Here is a 21993-nt window from a genome sequence, read left to right as displayed (position 1 = left end):
CAGGAGTTTGAGACTAGCCTAGCCAACATGGTGAAACCCTGTCTCTACTAAAAAATACAAAAATTAGCCAGGTGTGGTGGCAGGCACCGGTAATCCCAGCTACTAAGGAGGCTGAGGCAGGAGAATCCCTTGAACGTAGGAGGCGGAAGTTCAGTGAGGTGAGATTGCACCACTGCACACCAGCATGGGCAACAAGAGCAAGACTCCATCTCAAAAAAAAAAGAAAACATACAAAAATTAGCTGGATGTGGTAGTGCATGCCTATAGTCCTAGCTACTCAAGAGGCTGAGGTAGTTAGATCACTTGAGCCCAGGAGGCAGAGGTTGCAGTGAGCCAAAATTGTACCACTTGCACTCCAGCCTGGGTGACAGAGCCAGACCCTGTCTCAAAAAAAAAAAAAAAATGAATGACACTTAGAATTACCAGACTTATCATCCCTCTTATCCGCACTCTCTTTCACTCCTCCACCTTAGACTGCTTAATGTCTTTCTTTATCCGTCATTGAGTCTGTTTATCTTTGTTTCTCAGTAAATCCAGTTTATTCAGAATGAAATTATTTAGCGCTAATCCGAGGGGTTTTTTTCATTGTTTCCCCAACAAGAAATGTGTCTTCTGTCAAATGACACAAATAGGAAATGATCTTGTGTGGTCTTTGTTTCTCTCCTTTATGAAAAAGAAGTCATTTTCTGAAATCACCTTTTTAGTCAGTTGCGGGATTCTGACTGGTCTGTGGTAGCACACACAGCCAGCGTAGACCATCAGCACATGGGCTGCAAGGAAAGTCACACCAATGTCCAGACAATGGGGCCAGGTGGTTTCTGGGTTTTGGCCCCTGCCGTTGGTCTGACTGAGCAAGACTTCCCCTTGTGTCCCTTGCCCTTCAGCCCACTGGCCCTGACCTCTGTTAGAACTGGATGCCCAGCAGCTTTCTGGTTGTCTGTAAATGCCCATGAAGATTCTGAACTGATTCCTCACCAGACAGTTGCTCTACTTAAACCCCAAGGGGCTTTCCCACATGTGAGCAAGCCTCCCACCAGCTTCAGTCCTCCGCACTCCCAAACCAGCAGTATTGTCTCCTAAGATATAACAGGACAGCCTTTGGGGACAGAAACCCCAGGGCCATGTTCCTGCTCCATCACTTTCCATCAATATGGCCTCAGGCAAGGGAATCGTGTAAGTCCAAACTTCTTATTCTCCTAAATGTGGTGCCCACCTTCTGGGGTTTTAAAATTAAATGAGGTCATCATAAAAGTACCTTGTATAGCATTTGCCATGTAGTAACTGCTTAGTAAATGCTAATTTGAGTCTTTTTCTCTCATATTCCGCCACAGAAGCAAGTAACTGATCATGTTTGGGCAAAAGGGAAGAAATGACACCTAGAATCTCCATCCTTTCCCTGCACCCCTTTGTGTTCAGTTCAACAACTTGGTTCTCCTCCTGACCAGCCACTGTGCTTGGCTGAGGACACAAAGATGAAGGAGACAGTCTAGTATAAAACATGACACAGACCAGACCCGAAGGGGAGGAAGAGGTCCTGTAGAAAAGGTGAAGGAACATCATTCACCAAGCCTCTCCAACCTTAGCCAGAGACTGCTGGTGGGCAGCGTGAGCCGTCAGGAAAGACTTGAGATCCAGGATTTAGACCTCAAGGTCCCAGTGTGGACTTCTTCAGTGCTCCACTTCCGTAAAGATTCTGTTCACTTGTTCTCAAAACGTAAGCAGCTTTCCAGTGCCACATATTGACTTCCTTGCCCAAAGGGCATTTCTCATCATCATGTGCTGCAGTGTGTGCTCTCGTCTGTTGCTGCATGATAAACCCGTAAGTCTGCTTAAGTGGCATAAAGCAATTATTTTGTTATGCATGTGATTCTATGGATCAGGAATTTGGACAGCCCAGCAAGCATGGCTTGTCTTTGTTCCGTGGCGCTGGGGCTTCTGCTGGGTACCAGAACCATCTAGCAATTCCTTCCCTCGCCTGGTATTTGGGCCAGGAAGATGAAGTTTAAGGTCACTTAGGACGGTAAACAGAGCATCGCAAGTGGTCTTTTCATGTGACTCGGGCTTCTTATAACACAGTAGCTGGGTTCTGACGGCGTGTTCCGGAAGGGAGCTTCCAGAGAGTGAACACTGTAACAGAAGCAGGCAGAAGCTGCATGGCCCTTTGAGACCTAGATGCAGAAGTCACATAGTATCAGACCACTGTACTCTACTGCTCAAGGCAATCATGGCCCAGATTCAAGGTGAGGAAACACAGATCCCCATCCCTTGATGGGAGACATGACAAAGAATTTGTGGCCATTTAAAAAAAATCATCACATGTGCACTCAGTGCTATGTGGCAGCACACTCCAATTTGTGTATTTCTGTCCATTCCACTAAAGGTCTGAAAGCCCAGCGAGCATGAATTGAGGTCCAAGGCCCCACTGATAAGGAACAGGAGGCTATTGGCTAAATGGTTCATTTAGTCTGTGTTTAGTGAATTGAATCCCTTTGTCTCTTTTGCAAATTGCTGGGCCCCTGGTGGTCTCACCAGATATTAACTGAAGGGGAATTAACTGGACACAGGCAGGAAATCCACGGTGTGAACCCCCCACCAGTCAGAGTCTATGGAGGTGTAAGGTGATGGGCACTGCACACAAAGCTCAGTGAGGTTTCTTTGTTTCTTATCTTTGGGTGAAATCTTTTGATTTGATTTCTGATCAAGACCTGCAGTCTGTCCAATTACTTCAACTTCCTGTAATTTTTACTAAGCAATGGTATCTTTTTACAGAATGCTTTGGCTGTCATGGACCACCTGACCTCTTTTCTGGGGTCTTTGAAAGCAGGAAGTGTCTCAAGAAGTGCCCATTGAGGAGTCCCCAGAGTTTCAGGTCGTATCCCTTCTGGTATGATGGGTGAGCCCCTCAGCATTTAGCTATTTTAGTAGGTGGGTTTTTTTTTTTTTCATTTACCCAATAGATATTCATTCAATACTTACTCTAAACCCCATGCAACTGCGTAGGACACATTTCCTGACCCTCAGGGAGCGCACAGATCTATTAATGAACAGTACAGTATTGTGAGGGGTAGACAGTGACAGGGATGAGCTCAGAGTGCTGTGAGTGCCAGATCCAGTCTCAGACTTGATGTGGAGCAGAGGCTGGTCAGGGAAGGCTTCTCAGAGTTCAGCCAGATGAAGAATGAGAGAAGGAGAAAAGACAGGCATGGGGAGAGCAGAAAGTGCTTCTCAAAGGAAAGCAGCATCTGCAAAGATCCAGGGTCTGCAGAGACAATGGAGACAATTCCAGAAATTGGTGACATGTACCTCAATCTGTCTGGAGTTGGAATGGACAGAGATGAGGCAGGAGAGATGCAGGGACCAGAGCTCTCTCCAGCCAGATTGTAGTATCCTGAAAAATTGGTTATTTTTACACATCGTTTGTCCTCTGAGGTTTCTAGGTTCATGTCTTCAACTTTGATGGTGTTTAATAAGGATAATAACATTCATAAAGTGGTTTTAATGTGTTATTTTGTATATAGTATCTCATTCAGTCTTTATGAGGACCTTTTGAAGAAATAGGGCAGGTGACATGCAGCTCAATTTACATTTTAGGAAAATCAAGAGGTAGGAAGAATTGTGATTTATACAGAATCAGGGCCTGAAACTCAGACCCAAGTTGCTTGCCTCCAAATCCCACACGCTTCTCACTATGCAGATTGCCTTGATCGAGCTGCGAGGAGAAAGTTGTGTGATATTTGAGAAAACTCACAACACAGAAGAACAGTATTTCAGCCTCACCTGGCATGACAGTCAGCTCAGGTCTAAGCTGTGGCCCCAGGTTTCGGTGATTGACCCATGAGTCTTGTGTGTGTCTCTGGAGATCAGAATGCCTGGTATATGCAGGTCCCCAATGGACACAGGTCAGGGAGCAAGCAATCCTCTATCCATACTGGAAGATGTGTTCACAAGGCTGGGCATCCCTCTCAGACAAAACCCACTATCATATCTCTTCTGGTTTAATTCATGCTTTGACACACAGCAAATTCCCCAGAAACTTAGCTGAAGAGTTCTGTGAGCAGGAAGTACCTTTGATAGAAGTGAGATGAGAGAGGGTACATGGAACTGTATTAATAGTTGAGCAGGCAAATGACGACTCTCGGTTTTTCTCTGGAAGGGAGCTCGTCCTTGAGGTGAAACAGGGGCTGAGGAGGCATGAGAGAGGGCAGAGAAGCACTACAGACTGACATCAATTTGAGGCCCTCTGATGCTAAGAATATCACAACTTCCCCGCTGGGCAACTGGGTTTATCTGTCCACTGACTGCCATGATCGGCACCATTTGCAAAGTCCAAAGAACAAATATGGTGAAGTACTCAAGAAACTCACTGAAGAGTTTATTTGTAGTGGACCAGAGGTCATTGTGCTGCTGCTGCCAGCACCCCGCCCCCACCTGAGTGATCTTGTTAAGCCTTTCATGGTTTTGTACTCTTAAAATTGTGATTACCTGGAACCAAATCTAACCATACTAAAGGCTTTCACTAGATGGGATTTTTGCAATACTAAATATCTACAAGAAAAACGAGCTGTTAGGTGGAGGACTAGTTTTATCTAGCTTTCTATTAAAAGCTTCTGTGATTGTCTGATAGGCTGACTACAGGGAGGTATTGTTGAAATAAATACATACTCCAGATACTGTCCTGAAGTCACTGCAGATTCATCTCAGTCTCATTGCAAACTCCATAGAAACCAACCTGGAAAAAGATGGAATTCTGATTGTTCAGGAGACAGAAGTGGAGGATGGAGAAGAGACTGAGATAACCATCTGGTTTTCTTTTTTTTTTTTTTTTTTTTTTTTTTTTTGAGATGGAGTTTCGCTCTCGTTACCCAGGCTGGAGTGCAATGGCGCGATTTCGGCTCACCGCAACCTCCGCCTCCTGGTTCAGGCAATTCTCCTGCCTCAGCCTCCTGAGTAGCTGGGATTACAGGCACGTGCCACCATGCCCAGCTAATTTTTTGTATTTTTAGTAGAGACGGGGTTTCACCATGTTGACCAGGATGGTCTCGATCTCTCGACCTCGTGATCCACCCGCCTCGGCCTCCCAAAGTGCTGGGATTACAGGCTTGAGCCACCGCGCCCGGCATAACCATCTGGTTTTCTTTCCACTCTGGGCACCAGAATTTTGCGTCTTAATAGCCAGGAAGGATCCACCCATCTCAAGAATTCACATAGAGCTATGCTTTTGAGAGCAGCCAACTCTTCACTCGGATATAAAACCTCAGTGCCCATGTTACTTGAATAGTAACATGTAAAGTGTGAATACCACACAGCAGGTGTGAACTGAACTTTCAGTCTCTCCTCACTGAGCAGGCCACTTCAACATCACATTGGTTCCAACTGCTCCTCTTAGTGACCAATTTTGCCATTTTCTGCTACTATATCTTTATACACTGAAATTTCCCCTTCTTCATTTCAGTCCTTGGTCTTTGAACCTTAAAAGTCTCTAAGATCCATTTTTTTCTTTTTTGATATGGAGTCTTTCTCGGTCACCCAGGCTGGAGGGCAATAGTGCGATCTCAGCTCACTGCAACCTCTGCCTCCTGGGTTCAAGCGATTCTCCTGCCTCATCCTCCCAAGTAGCTGGGACTAGAGGCATGCACCACCATGCTCAGCTAATTTTTTTTTATTTTTAGCGGAGACAGGGTTTCACCATGTTGGCCAGGCTGGTCTTGAATTCCTGACCTCAAATGATCTGCCTACCTCAGCCTCTGAAAGTGCTGGGATTACAGGTGTGAGCCACCATGCCCAACCTTTAAGATCCATTCCTTATGGAAATGTTATTAAGCTCCAATATTCTCTACAAAAATACTTGTAGCCTGCATCCCTTTGTTAAATTCAGGACAACTTTCATTCATTCATTTATTCATTCATTCAACTATTAGTGAGTACCTAATACATGCTAGGCATTGAGAATAAAATGATAAGCACTTTATCACCCCATTTCTGTCTTTTTAAAGGAATATTGAGATACTATCAATAGCAATAATAATAAAAGCATGACCCATGCCTTCGAAAGGTTTAGTGAGTAGGAGAGGTAGAGTTCAATACAGTCTCATGGGCACCACAGTGAGAGACAGTACAGAGTGGCAGAGCAGCACAAGACGGGTTCACAATCCAGGCCTGGGCAGCCAGGCATTAACTTACTGCAGAGCTGGGCACGGTGGCTCAAGCCTGTAATTGTAGCACTTTGGGAGGCCGAGGCAGGTAGATCGCGAGGTCAAGAGATCGAGACCATCCTGATCAACATGGTGAAACCCCGTCTCTACTAAAAATAAAAATTAGCTGGGCATGGTGGCACGTGCCTGTAATCCCAGATACTCAGGAGGCTGAGGCAGGAGAATTGCCTGAACCCAGGAGGTGGAGGTTGCGGTGAACCGAGATGGCGCCATTGCACTCCAGCCTGGGTAACAAGAGCGAAACTCCGTCTCAAAAAAAAACAAAAACAAAACAAACAAAAACAATATACAAAAAATTAGCTGGGCATGGTGGCGCCTGCCTGTAATCCCAGCTACTCAGGAGGCTGAGGCAGGAGAATTGCCTGAACCCAGGAGGCAGAGGTTGCAGTGAGCCAAGGTCAGGCCATTGCACTCCAGCCTGGGTAACAAGAGTGAAACTCCGTCTCAAAAAAAAAAACCTTACTGCAGAGCCAGACAGGGCTTCAGGTGCACGTGGTTTATGGAGGGAATGCTCTAAGGAGAAAGGCAGTGAGGGAAGGGTACAGGGCAAGAGAATAAAGGTAAGCAAGGAGACTACTTTCAGCTTAAACCAAGTATTTAGTTCATGCTTCTGCTGTGTGGTTCTTTGGTCTGGAACAGGCTACACTGATGTTGGCTTGGCTCCCTCATGTATCTAGGGGTGGGGGTCAGATCAGGCTGCTAGTTCCAGAGAAATTCACACGCATTAATTTCACCACAAAGTTGAACTCACCTTGAGTCAAGGGGGCCAGTCTTTTAACCTTCCATCCATGTCAGCCAGCCAGGCTGCAGGCTGCCACCTGTGGGAATGGAGGACCAGTTTACAGTGGGGAGGTGGTAGGGAGTTGGCCTTAAAAAAGAGAGGGCATCTGTGAGCTGTTAGCAGCTAGTGCTCACAGTAGCTGGGGACTGGGTACACCACTTCATAAAGGAAAGCTGGGTGGGCATCATCAGCATCTGCTATAGGTCTGAATGATGAGCAACAGTTGGTCAGGTGACTAGCAGGGGAAGCGTATTCCAGGTTAAAGAAACAGTCTATGCAGGCTGGGCGTGGTGGCTCACGCCTGTAATCCCAGTACTTTGGGAGGCCAAGACGGGAGGATCGCCTGAGGACAGAGGAGTTCAAGACCAGCCCAGCCAACATGGTGAAACCTCATCTCTACTAAAAGTACAAAAATTAGCTGGGTGTGGCAGCAAGCGCCTGTAATCTCAGCTCCTCGGGAGGTTGAGGCAGGAGAATCACTTAAATCCAGGAGGCAGAGGTTGCAGTGATCAGAGATTGCACCATTGCACTCCAGCCTGGGTGACAAGATCGATATTTCGACGCAAATAAAGAAAAAAGAAACAGTCTATGCAGGCCAGGCACAGTGGCTTGCGCCTGTAATCCCAGCACTTTGGGAGGCCGAGGCAGCAGAGTCACTTGAGCCTGGGAGGCAGAGGTTGCAGTGAGCAGAGATTGCACCATTGCACTCCAGCCTGGGTGACAAGACCGAGACTTCGATGCAAATAAAGAAAAAAGAAACAGTCTATACAGGCCAGGCGCGGTGGCTCGCGCCTGTAATCCCAGCACTTAGGGAGGAAAAGGCAGCCAGATCACCTGAGGTCAGGAGTTCAAGACCAGCCTGGCCAACATGGGGAAACCCTGTCTCTAATAAATATAAAAACTAGCTGGATGTGGTGGTACATACCTGTAGTCTCAGCTATTTGGGAGGCTGAGGCATGAGAATCGCTTGAACCCGGGAGGTGGAGGTTGCAGTGAACTGAGATGATGCCACTGCACTGAAGTCTGGGTGACAGAGCGAGACTCCATCTCAAAAATAAAATACAGAGAGAGAGTTATCACAAAAGTGATAAAATTCTAATTCATCAAGAAGATACATCAATACTAAACATGCATATGCATAAAATAAAATATATATAAAGGTACATCATAAAATTAAAAATACAGGCTGGGCATTGTGGCTCACACCTGTAATCCCAGCACTTTGGGAGGCCGAAGCGGGCAGACCACTTGAGGTCAGGGGTTCAAGACCAGCCCGACCAACATGGTGAAAGCCTATCTCTACTAAAAATACAAAAAAAAAAAAAAAAAAAAAAATTAGCCAGACCTGGTGGCAAGTGCCTGTAATCCTAGCTACTCAGGAGGCTGAGGCAGGAGAATTGCCTGAACCTGGGAGATGGAGGTTACAGTGAGTTGAGATGGTGCCACTGCACTCCAGCCTGGTGACAGAGCAAGACTCTGTCTCAAAAAATAAAATTAAAAACTAAAAATATAAAGATGCATCAATTCTAAACATGCAGATGCATAAAATAAAATATATGAAGAAAATTGATACAGCCACCAAAAAACTAGAAAAATCTTCCATTGTATGGCATTAAAAAGCTGATGGAATAGTAAGAAAGAGATAAATAAATCATTCAGAGACAACGTTGGCTTTTTTTTTTTTTTAAAACAGAGTTTCACTCTGTCACTCCGGCTGGAGTGCATTGGCATGAACACAGCTCACTGCAGCCTCAACCTCCTGGGTTCAAGCAATTCTCTTGCCTCAGCCTCCCCAATAGCTGGGACCACAGATGCCGGCTAATTTAAAATTTTCTGTTATAGAAACTTGGGCTCTCACCCAACCAGTGATGTCGGCCGCCGCCGTGACTCCGGAAGGACTCGCCGGGCCGCCGGATGTGACGCAGGGCCCAGGGCGCGCCGGAGCCGCGGAGAAAGCGCTGAGAAGGCGGGTCTCGTCTGAGGTCTGGCAGTGATAGACAGCCGGGCGTCCACGGCAGCACCATGCCTGCACTCCTGGAGCGCCCCAAGCTTTCCAACGCCATGACCAGGGTGCTGCACCGGCACATTATGATGGAACTGGAGCGCAAGCGGCAGGAGGAAGAAGATGTGGACAAGATGATGGAACAGAAGATGAAGGAAGAGCAAGAAAGAAGGAAGAAAAAGGAAATGGAAGAGAGAATGTCACTAGAGGAGACTAAGGAACAAATTCTGAAGTTGCAGAAGCTTTTGGCCCTACAAGAAGAGAAGCACCAGCTTTTCCTGCAGCTCAAGAAAGTTTTACATGAGGAAGAAAAACGGAGGCGCAAGAAACAAAGTGACCTGACCACCCTGACATCAGCTGCATACCAGCAGAGCCTGACTGTTCACACAGGAACTCATCTTCTCAGCATGCAGGGGAGCCCTGGAGGAGACAATCGCCCAGGCACCCTTATGGCAGCTGACAGAGCCAAACAAATGTTTGGACCCCAAGTGCTTACGACCCGGCACTATGTGGGCTCAGCGGCTGCTTTTGCGGGGACACCAGAGCATGGACAATTCCAAGGCAGTCCTGGTGGAGCCTATGGGACTGCTCAGCCCCCACCTCACTATGGGCCCACACAGCCAGCCTATAGTCCTAGTCAGCAGCTCAGAGCTCCTTCGGCGTTCCCTGCAGTGCAGTACCTATCTCAGCCACAGCCACAGCCCTATGCGGTGCACGGCCACTTTCAGCCCACTCAGACAGGTTTCCTCCAGCCTGGTGGTGCCCTGTCCTTGCAAAAGCAGATGGAACATGCTAGCCAGCAGACGGGCTTCTCTGACTCATCCTCTCTGCGCCCCATGCACCCCCAGGCTCTGCATCCAGCCCCTGGACTCCTTGCTTCCCCCCCAGCTCCCTGTGCAGATCCAACCAGCAGGAAAGTAAAGATGTCAGTACCAACCAGGTGGACCTGTATGTATGCATCACAAAGAGAAACCCAACCAAACTCTAAGATGGAGAAAATAAAGGCTCAACTTGATCTTGCCTGATGAGGGAAGTCAGACTACATTGTTGGGGCAAAGACTGGGAGTGTTGGAACTGAACCAATCAACTAAAGAAACAGTAAAGCCTCTTAAAAGAAAAAACAACAACCAACAGAGGCTAAAAGACCACCACTGAGATTGGGGTTGACAGCACAAGAGAAAACAGCATGGCAGGCTTGCAGAAGACAGTTGATGCTAAGAGTCTAGGGGAGGCGGGAGGAGTCTGGGTAAAAGTTTGGAAGAGTTTTCTGGACACCAGGATAAGGAACTGAGAAATTGGGAAATAAGGTAGAAGGAAACGGCTAAGAAAACAAGAAGAAATGTGAAAGAGCTGAAAAGAAAAAGGGACTTGCAGGGAGATCAGAAATAACTATGCAGCCAGAAAATAAGGATGCCAGAAGAGCACAGAGAAGGATCTAGTCATTAGGGAATAACACAAGATCAACATCAAGTCAAAAGATGGAAAAACTGATTAAGGAAGATCACCACAAGAAACTCAACAAGAACCAGGTTGAAAAAATTGTAAAGAGACAGGATAAGTCTGAGGTGATGAGGGAAGTGCTAGCAAGAATGTTAAAACCCAAGAAAGCATGGAGGCTCAAGGAGAGTGGGATGGGGCAGGTAGGGGGAGTGTGATCCTGCAACAGAGTACCAAAGGGAAAGCTAGAACTGAGGAATCAAGCAGCAAAGTGATCTGAGAGTTCAGAATTAATGCAGGAGTCCCTCCCTCCAGGGGAAGGCCTCATTCTGTCAGAATTGGAGAAACCTTGGGCATAGTAATGGAAACAACCACCTACAATGGCTCAAGGGAAGAGAGAAACAGAAAAAGTGAAAACCAAGAATAAGGAAGGAGCAACTGAACAGCTAGAGCATAAAGGCCTGTGAATTGAAGTTAAGAGACTGGCACAAAGCTGGGGAAATGGAGGGAATGCCAGAGAATGATGGGGGGACAGAAGGGTAACCGCAAGAGGCTGAAGACTGGGGAGCAGGTGTAGTGGTCTCAATGGGGGCTGAGTCCTAAACAAAAGGAATCAGACAATCAAAGCAAAGTCAAAGGAAGGTCAGCACTGTTGGCAGCTTACTGCTGGGAGCGCCAAGGATACTGGAGACATGGGGAAAGCAAGATGTGGAGGTGAAATTCTAACCTTGGCGTGGCTGTGCTTGCCAGTCTTCGAAGTAGACATCTCGACGATCTTACATGGCCGGCCTTTGAGCACCACAAAGCCATTCTTACGTAATGCTGAGCACTGCATTGGGAAGGTGGCTGAGGCCCCTGCATCTCCTGTCTCGAAGTCCAAATCATCTGCCATTTTAAGAGGCTTCGATTCCAACTAGAGCCAAGAAGAGAACTGAAGTGAATAAGCATGGAGGTTAACAGGACCTCCAATCTATCCCATTTCTCTCTAGAAACATTTTCCCAACTCTTTATTCCATTACCCACCTAAAATAAAGTCAAAGTTCCTGAACTTAAAAAAAAAAAAAAAAAAAAAAAAGAAAGAAACTTGGTCTCACTATGTTGCCCAGGCCAGTCTCAAATATCTGGGCTCGGGTGATCCTTCTGTCTCAACCTCATAAAATGCTGGGATTACAGGCATGACCCACCACACCCAGCCACATTTGCATTTTATTATCCACAGTAAACTAAGTATAAAACTTAAAACTCTGTTTGGAAGGGTTTCCCAAAGTTGGGAAGTCTAATAGGAGGCTGATCCACATTAGGCTGAGTGACTATACCTGGGGGATGCACTCATCAGGGTAGGAGTATAACAGGTGGAAAGCAAACCCCTTAAATTCCCCTCTGGGCAACCCCATGAATTCCCCTGAGGAACCCCTCTGAATTCTCAGGGAGTGTAGGGACAAGTACCTTGATGCTGAGCAAGGCAGAAATAACTAAAAACCCATCCCTGCTAGGTTGTGAGCACAGGCTAGCCCTAGTGTCGATTTATGTTCCAAATTTGTGTCACAGGATTAGTCCAATAAACTTAAGGTGATTAATTAGAGCATTATACAAAACTGATATTGCTACTCTATGTCTGACAGAAGCAAATTCAAAATTATTTTTGGAATACAGGCATGGGCCACGATGCCTGGCTAAGTTTTGTATTTATAGTAGAAATGGGGTTTTATCATATTGGCCAGGCTGGTCTCGAACTCCTGGCCTCAAGTGATCTGCCTGCCTCGGCCTCCCAAAATGCTGGGATTACAGATATGTGCCACCATGCCTGGCCAGTATGGCAAAATGTCTAATGTAAAAAGAGATACAGATCTTTCCATGATAATTTTTTTTTTTTTAAGACAGAGTTTCGCTCTTGTTAACCAGGCTGGAGTGCAGTGGCGCGACCTCAGCTCACCGCAACCTCCGCCTCGTGGGTTCAGGCAATTCTCCTGCCTCAGCCTCCTGAGTAGCTAGGATTACAGGCACACGCCACCGTGCCCAGCTAATTTTTTGTATTTTTAGTAGAGACGGGGTTTCACCATGTTGACCAGGATGGTCTCGATCTCTTGACCTCGTGATCCACCCGCCTCAGCCTCCCAAAGTTCTGGGATTACAGGCTTGAGCCACCGCGCCCGGCAGTTCATGAGAAATTTTAATTCACCAGTAAGACATAAATAGTTTATATTTGTTTATACCTAAGAACATGATCTTAAAACATATGATGCAAAAATGTGTAGAATTACAAGAAGTTAAATCCAAAATTAAAATAGAAGATGCTAAACAATTCTCTCAGGACTTAATAGAACAGATAAAATATTAGACAGAATATTTGATTCACATAATTAACAAATTTAACCTAACAAAAGGATATAGAACACACCACTCCAAACTGCATAATATTCATTCTTTACAAGCAGATACGAAACATTTGCAAAAACTGGCATGCATTAGGTCACAAAGCAAATCCCAGTACATTTCACAGAACTAAAAACAGAACATATACTCTGAACTCAATCCAGCTAAGCTGGAAATTAATAACCAAAAAATAATCAAATGATTCTTATATATTTGCAACTGAGAAAATACATTTCTAAATTACTGATGGTTGGTTGTTTGAGACGGCCTGTCACTCTGTTGCCCAGCCTGGAGTACAGTGATGCAATCTTTGCTCACTACAGCCTCCACCTCCTGGGTTCATGCAAATCTCCTGCCTCAGCCTCCCAAGTAGCCAGGATTACAGGTATGCACCACCATGCCCAACTTATTTTTGTATTTTTAGTAGAGATGGGATTGCACCATGTTGCCCAGGCTGGTCTCCAACTCCTGACCTCAAGTAATCCACCCGCCTCAGCCTCCCAAAGTGCTGGGATTATGGGCATGAGCCACTGTGCCTGGCCCTCATGGTTTTAAAAGGATTTTTAGATATAGTTTGAGCTGAGTAATATAGAAGGCACTACATATCAAAACCTATGCGATATAGCTAAATCTGTATTAAGAGGGAAAGTGATAGCCTTAAATGTGTTTATTAGAGAAGAAATTCTGAAATTTAATGAGCAAAACAACTTCAAGAAGTAAGGAGGGCCCAGTGCGGTGGCTCATGCCTATAATTTCAGCTACTCAGGAAGCCAAAGTGCAAGGATCATTTGAGGCCAGGAATTCCAGGCCAGCCTAAACAACACAGCAAGATCCTGTATTAGAAAAAAAAAATTTTTGGTCAGGCATGATGGCTCACACCTGTAATCCCAGCACTTTGGGAGGCTAAGGTGGGAGGATCACCTGAGGTCAGAAGTTTTGAGACCAGCCTGGCCAACATGGTGAAACCCTGTCTCTATAAAAATACAAAAATTAGCTGGGCCTGATGGCAGGTGCCTGTAGTCCCAGCTACTCGGGAGGCTGAGGCAGGAGAATTCCTTGAACCCAGGAGGCAGAAGTTGCAGTGAGCCAAGATCATGCCACTGCACTCCAGCCTGGGCAACATAGTGAGATGCCATCTCAAAAAAAAAAAAAAAAAAAACAAATTTAAGTAAGGAGGGAATGGGAAGAGACTGATTAATGGGTTCAAAGTTACAATTATTTAGGAGGAATAAGTGCTGATGTCATATTGCACAGTAGGATGACTATTATAGTTAACAATAATGTATTGACGATTTCAAAATAGCTGGAAGAAAGGATTTTGAGTGTTTTCCCTAAAAAAATGATAAATATTTGAGGTGATGGATATGCTAATTATACTGATTTAATCAGCATACAAAGTATGCATATATTGAAACATCACATTGTACCCATAAATATGTACAATTAGTATGTGTCAATTAAAAATTTTTAATTACATTTTTTCAGAGAAAAAACAATTTAGTCTCTTAAAAGCTTGCTTTTTCTTTTTTTCTTTCTTTCTTTTTTTTTTTTTTGAGACAGGATCTCACTATGTCATCCAGGCTGAAGTGCAGTGGCCCCATCAAAGCTCACTACAGCCTCGACCCCTTGGGCTCCAGCCATCCTCCCATTCAGCCTCCCAAGTGCCTGGGACAACAGGCACATGTCACCATGCCCAGCTACTTTTTTATTTTTTGTAGAGACAGGGTCTCACTATGTTGCCCAGGCTGGTCTCAAATTCCTATTCTCAGAAATCCTCTCACCTTGGCTTCCCAAAGTGCTGGGATTACAGATGTGAGTCACCATTCTCCCAGCCAAGCGTGCCTTTTTGACAATAAAAATCTATCCTTTCTTACCAAAAAAAGAAAAACTAAGATTTTTTTTATGTGAAAGAAAGAAATACATATAAAAGCAGAAATTAATGAAATAGAAAAATACATATTGAATAGAGAACATCAACAAAGCCAGCAGTTTTTTATTTTCAAAGACTAGTAAGTTGATAAATTCAGGAAGGAAAAGTGTTTCCTCACCTCTGTAAGTGTTTTAGCCTAAGAGCTAAAGAAATCTTTCTTCATTAGGAAAATCTGGATCTACCCTCTGAAACAATCAATGTGACTTTGTTGGGTTTCAGAAGGACAGAATTGTAAGGGAACTCAACTTCTCAATCTCTATCATGAAGACAGGGAACTTTGAGTCCCAGAGAAGGGAAACAGAGGCTCAAATCACACAGCGTATCAGCAGCGTACAGAAAACCGGGCATGGCCGGGCACAGTGGCTCATGCCTGTAATCCCAGCACTTTGAAAGGCCAAAGCAGGTAGATCACTTGGAGTCAGGAGTTCGAGACCAGACTGGCCAACATGTCGAAATCCTGTCTCTACTAAAAATAAAAATAAATGAGCCGGGTGTGGTGGTGCACACCTGTAATCCCAGCTGCTTGGGAAGCTGAGGGAGAAGAACAGCTTGAACTGGGAGGTGAGGGTTGCAGATCCAAGATCATGTCACTGAGCTCCAGCCTGGGCAACAGAGAGAATCTGTCTCAAAAAAAAAAAAAAAAGAGAGAAGGCCGGGCGCGGTGGCTCACGTCTGTAATCCCAGGACTTTGGGAGGCCAAGGCGGGTGGATCACGAGGTCAAGAGATCGAGACCATCCTGGTCAACATGGTGAAACCCTGTCTCTACTAAAAATACAAAAAATTAGCTGGGCATGGTGGCGCGTGCCTGTAATCCCAGCTACTCAGGAGGCTGATGCAGGAGAATTGCCTGAACCCAGGAGGCGGAGGTTGCGGTGAGCCGAGATCGCGCCATTGTACTCCAGCCTGGGTAACAAGAGTGAAACTCTGTCTCAAAAAAAAAAAAAAAAAAGAAAAGAAAAAAACAGATTCAAGGCTAGCCTTCTTTTCTACTTCTTTCTTTCCCCTTCTCCTTCCCCTTTCCTCTCACCACCATCTCAGAACTACCACATGTAAAGTTACGTCCATTGGCCAAGCAAGGCCTCCATCAGGCACAGCTGTCTCTCTCTGCCAAGTTGTCCCAAAGATTATTTTGCCTTGGATTTGTTCATCCATTGAATGAGAGGGAAGAAAGCAGGCTTGGACTTTCTGCCATCCGTGACAAAACTCCTATTGTATCAGAGTCCCATAATCCCTCTGCTGCAGGAGTCCACGATGTAAGAGCTTCTCTCCCTCCTCAACAATTGAAACTTAGAAAATTGGTTTGCTTTTTAATTTTGATGCTGTTTCTGTGGGAAAGGGTGAGGGTGGATTGTTCTTTACAACTCTCACTTAAAGAAACCAACCTCTCGGGCCGGGCATGGTAGCTCATGCCTGTAATCCCAGTATTTTGGGAGGCCTAGGTGGGTGAATCACAAGGTCAGGAGTTCAAGACCAGCCTGACCAACATGGTGAAACCCCTTCTCTACTGAAAATACAAAAAAGAAAATTAGCCGGGCTTGATAGTGGTTGCCTGTAATACCAGCTACTCGGGAGGCTGAGGCAGGAGAATTGCTTCAACCCGGGAGGCGGACGTGGCAGTGAGCTGAGATCGCACCATTGCACTCCAGCCCAGCAACAGAGTAAGACTCCGTCTCAAAAAAAAAAAAAAATGTCTCCTAATCTTCATGCTGAATGTACTAAGAGTCTCACAATCAGTTTGTTTATGGCAAATGCCCCCCTCCAAAAGGAGCCTGTTGTTTTTCACCCCAACTGTAGACACTAAGGCATTTCTCCTACCCAAACATTTTTGAGATAATAGGCATTTTCCTGTTTTGGTGATACCTCTTCATACTTGACCTGTACTCTCACATCGGCTTAACCACAGTATCGCAATGTGGTCGTCACGTACCTTCTGTGGTGTATAAGTCCCGTGCTCACTCAACAATGGTTAACGATAATAACAATAACCAATAGAGAAGAGAAACGTCCATGCTTTACTTAGGCAAAGGGCATGTAAATATCCATGGCATTGTGTCAGAAATTCAGACATAAGGATTAGGACCATATTGGCAAAACATTCTGTGGTCTTTGGGGGCAGAAGAGGACAGGGATAGGACAGATAGTGAACTCTCCCATGCCTCCCATGCTGCATGTGGACCAAGGCAGCCTTCAGGGGTTCCCATGAACTAGCCATAGAGGGCAGAATGGTTTCCCACACCAGCTAGAGCAGCAGGAAGCAAAAAAGGCCCTAGATAGCTCCAGTAAGTCTTCTGAGGCCATAGAGAAGAGTTAGGTTCCCCTGAAGTATGTTAGTGCAGATAGGCTCTTAGTCCTCTGGGGTGACATCCCTTTCTCTCGCACTTAGCTTACAAATATTGACTGAGGGAGGGAGGCTTCATGATAGTGGAATATGATTTTAATTCTCATATTCATGGTACCAAGGACAGTACATCTAGCCCATCGTAGGTCCTCAGCCAAGGCTTCCATGACTCCATACACAAACCAAGAGGGAGTCTACATGTTTCCTTTCAGCATGTCTAACACAGATGTCAGCTGAGGTGCCCCTTTAAAAATCTAAATAAGGCCGGGCACGGTGGCTCACGCCTGTAATCCCAGCACTTTGGAAGGCCGAGGCAGGCGGATCACGAGGTCAAGAGATCGAGACCATCCTGGTCAACATGGTGAAACCCCGTCTCTACTAAAAATACAAAACTTAGCTGGGCGTGGTGGCGCATGCCTGTAGTCCCAGCTCGGGAGGCTGAGGCAGAAGAATTGCTTGAACCCAGGAGGCGGAGGTTGCGGTGAGCCGAGATCACGCCATTGCACTCCAGCCTGGGTAACAAGAGCGAAACTCCGTCTCAAAAAAAAAAAAATCTAAGTAAGATTTGGTCAGGCACAATAGCTCACACCTGTAATTTGGGAGGCCAAGGCAGGTGGATCACTTGAGGTCAGGAGTTCGAGACCAGCCTGGCCAACATGGTGAAACCCCATCTCTACTAAAAATACAAAAATTAGCTTGGCATGGTGGCGGGCACCCATCCCAGCTGCTTGGGGGGCTGAGGCAGGAGAATCGCTTGAACCTGGAAGCAGAGGTTGCGGTGAGCCGAGATCGCAAAAAAGAATCTAGATAAGGTTTGTCTTTTTTTTTTTTTTTTTAATTAATTATTTATTTATTTATTTTGAGATGGAGTTTAACTCTTGTTACCCAGGCTGGAGTGCAATGACGCGATCTCGGCTCACCGCAACCTCTGCCTCCTGGGTTCAGGCAATTCTCCTGCGTCAGCCTCCTGAGTAGCTGGGATTACAGGCACGTGCCACCATGGCCAGCTAATTTTGTGTATTTTTAGTAGAGACGGGGTTTCACCATGTTGACCAGGATGGTCTCGATCTCTCGACCTCGTGATCCACCCGCCTCAGCCTCCCAAAGTGCTGGGATTACAGGCTTGAGCCACCGTGCCCGGCCAGGTTTGTCTTAAAAAGCTTCCCACAATTTCTCTGAACCCCTGGAGGGCTCACTTTCTCATGGTTTCCTCGGTCTAGACATTCTGCCTCTGCTTTCACTGAATCCATTCAGTTCATGAATGATCTCACCGTCCTACACATTCTTTTGCAGTATCTTGACTCAAATGTGGAACAGAGTCCCTTGAATTTCACGAAAAGCTTATCCACATCAGGTCTCTTAATCTCTTTACTTTACAGAAGCATTGAAGAGAAGGAGGAGGAGGTGCGGTCTACATTGCTACGGCACAAGCTCAACAGTATTGACCATCAGATACCCCAGTTTGTAAAAGCTATGCTACCACCATCCATTTTCTTGACCATCCTTTTGTCTTCATTGCCCTTTGTCCACCCCCACCTCTGAATGTCTAATAATTTTAAAATTAAGCATGTCCCATCTGTATTCCTAAAATGACACATCCTCACCTTTCTTCTCCAGGTCCAGCTTCTGAGGAAGGGGCCCTAAGAAGCATGAGGCTTCCATGGGCTAAGGGAGAGGGAGAGAGGAGTCAGAGGAAAGCAGAAAAGTCAGAGGCTTGGAAGCCTCCCCGAGAAGAGTCCGGGCACTGCTGCCTCCCATGGCCAAGCCCTTGGGATAAGGCAGCACAGTAAAATCCCCACTCAGGTTTTGGGATGTGAGAAAACGGTCTTTGAGCCACATTCCCAACGTCAAGTCTGGGAAGGAAGTAGGATCCCTGAGTTCCCATCACACTGCAAGTGCAGAGGCAACACAGTGTGGGTTGTGTTTGCACGCGGACAAGTCAGCCTTTAGGAGTTCCCATGAACCAGCCACAGAGGGGAGAGAGTAGATGGTTTCCCACACCAGCTAGAGCAGCAGGAAGCAAAAAGGGCCCCAGATAGCTCCAGGAAGTCTTCTGAGGCCACAGAGAAGAGCGAGAGAAAACTGAGCACTTCCCATGTCCCTTAAGGAGTGCCAAGGGATCTGAGGGAGACATGGCCCGGTGGAAGTCCCGCACGTGGGAATGGATGAACATACCATGAATCGGTGACTTCATGGATCAATGGTTGGGGCCCAGACAGGCTGGAGTACAGGCAGGAGCTGACATGAGCAAATCATAAAGACCAGAGTCACACTCACAAAATTGCAACACCAGGCTGGACACGGTGGCTCAAGCCTGTAATCCCAGCACTTTGAGAGGCCAAGGCGGGTGGATCACGAGGTCAGGAGTTTGAGACCAGCCTGGCCAAGATTATGAAACCCTGTCTCTACTAAAACTACAAAAAATAGCCGGGCATGGTGGTGGGTGCCTATAATCCCAGCTACCTGGAAGGCTAAGGCAGGAGAATCACTTGAACCCAGGAGGCAGAGGTTGCAGTGAGTGGAGATCAGGTCACTGCACTCCAGCCTGGGTGACAGAGCAAGACTCCGCCTCAAAAACAAACAAAAAAATGCAACACCAGATATTACTGAGAAAGGGGGGAATGGGCGAAATGCTGAATTGACTGAGATTAAGCCCCTGCCTTCTGGGGAAATGGGTCCGAAAATAAAAATGAAGTTCAGTTCTAGAAGGAAGTTTACCATTGACACCCATGTTTCTCTCTTAACACCCTTGGGCAGGAGCCACCTCCCTGGTGTCAGCAAACGTTTTACAATCTTTTGTTCTTCTCCTAGCCCTAAGCAACCACTAATCTTTCTGTCTACAAATACGCCTAACCCAAACCATGATTCATAGCTGTTTTCTTCTAAGACTTTGTAAATTAAATGTGACCCATTTTGAGTTCACTTTTTGTGTATGGAGTGAGGTAGTGGTCCAACTTCATGTTTTACATGTGGATATTCAGTTGTTCCAAGACCGGTTGTTGGAAAGACCATCCTTTCCCCCATTGAATTGTCTTGGCGGTCTTGTCAAAAATCAATTCACTGGCCAAGCACTGTGGCTCACATCTGTAATCCCAGCACTTTGGGAGGCTGAGGCAGGAGAATTGCTTGAGCCCAAGAGTTCAAAACTAGCCCAGGCAACGTAGCAAGACCTTGTCTCTATTTTTTAATTTTAATTTAAATAAAAAATTAACCAACCATAAATGTGAGGGTTTATTTCTGGACTTTCAATTGTATTCCCTTGGTCTATATGTCCATCCTTACACTGTACCACATCATTTCAATTGCTGTAGGTTGTAATAAGTATTGAAATTGAGAGGTATCAGTCCTCCAACTTAGTTTTTGTTTTCCAAGATTGTTTTACCTCTTCTGGGTCCCTTTCATTTCCATATGAATTATGGAATCAGCTTGTTAATTTCTCCACAAATCCAGCTAGAATTGTGATAGGAACTGTGTTGAATCCATAGGTCAGTTTGGAAAGTATAGTTTGGAAAAGTACAGTGTTGACATCTTAACAATAGTAAGTCTTCCTATCAATAAATATGGAATGCTTTTCCACTTATTTAGATCTCTTTTAATTTATTTTCATGATATTTTCTAGCTTTCTGTGCACAAGTTTTGTGCTTCTTTGGTTTAATTTATCCCTAAGTACCTATTTTTTTTATAGGATTATAAATAGAATGGTTAATTTCATCTTTGGATTATTTGTTGCTAGTGTATAGAGATACAATTGATAGTGTGTGTGTGTGTGTGTGTGTGTGTGTGTGTGTGTGATGGAGTCTGGCTCTTGTCATCCAGGCTGAAGTGCAATGGCGTGTTCCCAGCTGACTGCAACCTCCACCTCCCAGGTTCAAGAGATTCTCCTGCCTCTGCCTCATGAGTAGCTGGAATTACATGTGCACACCACCATGCCTGGCTAATTCTTGTATTTTTAGTAGAGACCAGGTTTTACCATGTTGGCCAAGCTGGTCTCAAACTCCTAACCTCAGGTGATCCACTTGCCTCGGCCTCCCAAAGTAGATGCAATTGTTTTTGTATGTTCATCTTGTATCCTGCAACCTGCTGAACTCATTTATTAGCTCTAATAGTTTTATAGTGGATTTCTTAGAATTTTCTACATATAAGATCACATCATCCACAAAAAGAGATAATTTTACATCTTCCTTTTCAATCTGGATGCCTTTTTTTTCCTTGCTGATTTTTTTCTGACCAGAACTTCCAATGCAATATGAATAGAAATAGATCAGACATCCTAGTCTTGTTCCTGATCTTGGGGAGAAAGCAGTCCATCTTGCACCATTAACTATTGCACTACTTCATTCTCATGCTGCTAATAAGGACATATCTGAGACTGGGTAATTTATAAAGAAAAGGGGTTTAATGGACTCACAGTTCCACATGGCTGAGGAGGCCTCACAATCATGACAGAAGGCAAAGGAGGAGCAAAGGCAGTCTTACATGGCAGCAGGCAAGAAAGCATGTGCAGGGGAACTGTGCTTTACAGAACCATCAGAGTTTATGAGACTTATTCACTATCATGAGAACAGCACGGGAAAACCCACCCCCATGATTCAATTACCTCCCACTGGGTCCCTCCCAAGACACATGGGGATTATGGGAGCCATAATTCAAGATGAGATTTTGATGGGGTTACAGCCAAACCATACCATTCTGCCCTTGGCCCCTCCCAAATCTCATGTCCTTCCATTTCAAAACCAATTATGCCTTATCAACAGTCCCCCAAAGTCTTAACTCATTCCAGCATTCACCCAAAAGTCCAAGTCCAAAGTCTCATCTGAGACAAGGCAACTCCCTTCCCACCTATGAGCCTGTAAAATCAAAAGCAAGTTAGTTACTTCCTAGATACAATGGGAGTACAGGCATTGAGTAAATACAGCTGT

At 45.5% G+C, this 21993-nt stretch overlaps 1 protein-coding gene and 2 pseudogenes across 3 annotated transcripts in view; 2 read left to right on the top strand and 1 right to left on the bottom strand.

Moving 5' to 3' along the window:
* Positions 1 to 7303, top strand: part of GLB1 (galactosidase beta 1) — a 107688-nt gene extending 100385 nt beyond the window's left edge. For all 3 annotated transcript variants that reach the window (XM_074405930.1, XM_074405929.1, XM_039461810.2), the window contains one exon: positions 1332 to 7303. The gene's annotated coding sequence lies outside the window, so the exon portion shown is untranslated. The remainder of the gene's footprint in view (positions 1 to 1331) is intronic.
* Positions 7304 to 7399: 96 nt separating this feature from the next.
* LOC104651623 (G protein pathway suppressor 2 pseudogene) lies at positions 7400 to 10012 on the top strand (annotated as a pseudogene).
* Positions 10013 to 10504: 492 nt separating this feature from the next.
* LOC120360832 (uncharacterized) lies at positions 10505 to 11480 on the bottom strand (annotated as a pseudogene).
* Between the last annotated feature and the right edge of the window lie 10513 nt (positions 11481 to 21993).

The sequence above is a fragment of the Saimiri boliviensis genome, chromosome 9 (genome assembly GCF_048565385.1).
Source record: "Saimiri boliviensis isolate mSaiBol1 chromosome 9, mSaiBol1.pri, whole genome shotgun sequence".
Classification (NCBI taxonomy): Eukaryota; Metazoa; Chordata; class Mammalia; order Primates; family Cebidae; genus Saimiri; species Saimiri boliviensis.
This window is presented reverse-complemented; position numbering and strand designations above follow the sequence as displayed.